Source organism: Synchiropus splendidus, chromosome 1, assembly GCF_027744825.2.
Source record: "Synchiropus splendidus isolate RoL2022-P1 chromosome 1, RoL_Sspl_1.0, whole genome shotgun sequence".
Taxonomy (NCBI): Eukaryota; Metazoa; Chordata; class Actinopteri; order Syngnathiformes; family Callionymidae; genus Synchiropus; species Synchiropus splendidus.
In genome coordinates, this window is record NC_071334.1 from 46,076,402 (window position 1) to 46,079,896 (window position 3,495).

Sequence of the window (3,495 nt, forward strand, 5' to 3'; positions counted from 1 at the left end):
TGCACACGTGCCAAAGAGCACTATCGCGAGATCTACAATCTCGTGGCACAAACGCCTGATGATAAATATAAAAGAACAACAAACGACGTGGTGTTTAATGAATAGCATTTTTCATCATTTGAGTTTAAATAAATAAATATAACGAGGGTGTATCTTGTCAGTTTATATCTGCCAACGCTCATGAGGAAAATAAATAAATAAAATGTAATAAAATGTGTTCTTGTATTTCTTTGTGAAGAAAAAGAAATAGCTTAATTAAAAGTAATGGAAATATATAAATAAATAACCACGTGGAATCCCTTATATGAGAGACAATTAAACGAAACAACAACAAACACACAACTCAAGGGACCAAATCGGACTCACCAAGTCATGTTTTACTTATTTATTCATTTATTTATTTATTTATTTATAATCACCAGCACAGGGCATCAAAAACCTTCAAGGCACATCATGAACGATAGAATTTACAGTGTTCAAGCAACACCCATCAGTCAGGTAATAAATGTCAACAACTGAATTGGAAAACTTTCCAACAATGACAGATGAAAAGGAATTCCTTAAGAATAAAGAATGTATGTTTGAAATCCAGTGTGTTGCTTGTGTGTGGTGGAATCGGTCATGATGGCAGGCATGAACACCCAGTTTGTACTTGACTTTCCTATTGAAAACTGATAGTCACACTATTCATTAACTACATATTTTGAGTGACTGCAAGTTTCACCCCCTCCATCAAAAGAATCCTGTCAGATATGGAATTGACGCTTATGATGGCAAAGCAGCTCCCCAAGTGACAAGCTTGACACATTGAAGCAAAAAGCTGAAGAGCATTTTTCCCCCTCGTGCTGCACATGTGGTAACATCTATGGTTACACATCTGGAACGCAGCAACAGCCAGATGGAGGAAAAAGTAAAAATTGCAGCAAATTTCCAAACTGTTTATGCAAAATCAATGTGTGGTCCAGATGATAGGAGGCGTAGTTCAGAGCTATTGGAGATTTGATGTCGGCGTGTCAGATAAAACTTTCCCCTCAGGCTGGTGGATTTGATTTCAACTCTTTACATTTTGTACCTCAATGTGAAAAATGCAAAATAATCTTTTAACTTGAACGACACCGCTTTAAGGTGACCGTGAGGAGCATGAGTTCCACACATAGCAAAAGTGAATGAAAATAGTGAGCTGGTGAATGGATTATGGGTGGCACGTTGATGCGCCTGTGTCTTGGGATTCTTCGGCTGGATTTACACTCTGAAAAACAATTCTCAAGCACATATGCTCCTTTCCAATCTCTATCATGTAAGAAGAAGAAAAAGAGACTGAATTGTATGCTTTGTATCTAACACTTAAGAAGCCATGTGGTAATAGTTAAGCTATGTATTTGTCACATATCTTGTCACGTAAGACATTTAAAACATATTTAAGGGGACTGAAATAGACTTCCATTCATTAATGTATTTGTAGACTGAAAATAAAATCTTAGCTAACAGACCATCTTACATAATAGCAAATAATAAAAACAGCATTATATGCACTAAAAGTCATTTAGCGATTTGAACATTTCTAGAAATAACTTCAGAGATTTTCAGGTTATAAATGTTCCTTATTAATGGCCCAACACAACAGCTCCTAGTGAGTGATGCACCGTGTAACGTTAGCTCCACTGGCTTCAGGTATTTGCTATGAAGGCCCAACCATGACTACATTATTTTCATGCCTTTGATTTTGAGGATGAGAACTAACATTCCGAGGTCCCCTGTCCTTAGTAGGTAGAAATAACCTGGTTAATATGAATATTCTCCCCACCTTCTTGTACTGTATTTCACATAGTGCCATGTTTTCTGGCTAATAATATCGTCAAATATAATGAATGATTTATGAATTGTAAATTCAGTGGTGGTCCATTTCTTCTGAATTTTCATTTCTATCAGTTGTTCTATAAGAGCTTTTCATATCAACTAAATTCACAAACAACCCAGAAAATGTGGTTTCAGTTCAGACCTGACTTCAAGTCTAAAGGCATGTTCTAACATCCGTGAGGCTAAATCATGTATTTCCTCCTTCAGTTTTGGACTCTTCATTTGCCTACTGGCAGGATACACGTATTAAACACATGTATAAAAAAGTATACATAGATGGTGCAATTTTGCCAGTCTTCCTTCACTGTATAGGCTACAAACTTTTCTCATAACCGGTTACAATCCGGAGTTTTGTTTCCAAAACTTTGCCAGTTTTTCTTCTTTACTTCCCAAGTCAACTCCGGGAACATCTATTCAAAATCAGTCACCAGTTCAATCTCAAAGTCATACAACTGACAGCAACATTATGAGACCACACTTCCATTACAGAACAGTGCGTCCACCCACAAGAGAAAGGGAATCACAGGCCACGTCAGGGCATTGTTGGCTGGGAATACTGTAACTGCTGCTTGCACCTGAAACACCCAACTCTCACAAAGCTACTTTAGATACTGAGTATATGTGTTTTTAGAACTGGACGCAAGGCAGAAGATGAAGTGTCCTCGAAGGTCCATGCAATAAATGTACTGTGATACTTTGGGAGTGGGGGGGGGTGTGTGTGTATGGATCAGTCCTCACATGTTCATCGCTAGCTGAGTAGCTTTTACTCCCATGAAGCATTTGAACAGTGCTTACACCGCGGTGCAGGAGAGGTGTCAAAAACCATGACCTTCAAAGAATTAGCCAGGTGGTCATAATGCCTTTGTCTAATGATTACCCTCAACTTTCAGACATGACTCCATGTTTCCAACATTTATGCCGATATCAACTTTCCTTGTGCGTCAGCCCCTCGGGGCCCGTGATCAACTCCAAATAAGAATCATTATATGGAAACTGACGGTTGTTTCCCAAACCAGCACTTCTACATGAACATCCCACATTTAGCATAAGTGAAGTATGATCCCGCTAACATATTGCTGCCATGTGCAGCTCAATGTATTCCATCGCTGAGGTTGCTGGGAAACCATTTGTGGAGTTCTGGTATCAAAGGGCCAGTCAGCTGCTGGTTATCACCCACAGACCCTTCATGCATATATGGGATGTTGATGAAAATTTGGGCTACCTTCTGGTGAAATGCTGCTGGAATGGAGGGACAGGTGTGGAGTTCTGGAGCGTTGCCAGTGTGTGTGTGTGTGTGTGTGTGTGTGGGGGGCACAGATCAGGTATCACAACAGCTTCCTCTCTATTATAGTCAGCCAGAGACTCTTTTTTTCCCAGGGTGGTTAAACTACCCGATCACTCTCCAGCCAAGCATGAGCAAAACAGTAGCAGAAACTTAAAAAAAAAGAAGACTTTTTTTCTTTGCAGGGTAGTCGAGGGCGGGGGAACTTTATAATAACACGCCCAGCTGGACAACAGCGCTCCAAGAAAATAAAAGGGACATTGGTATTGACACACTTTTAACTCCCGGGGATTTGCCTCCACCTGCTTCTCCCAAGAAGAGGCCATATGAAACTGTAATTGCTTTATAATTGCTGT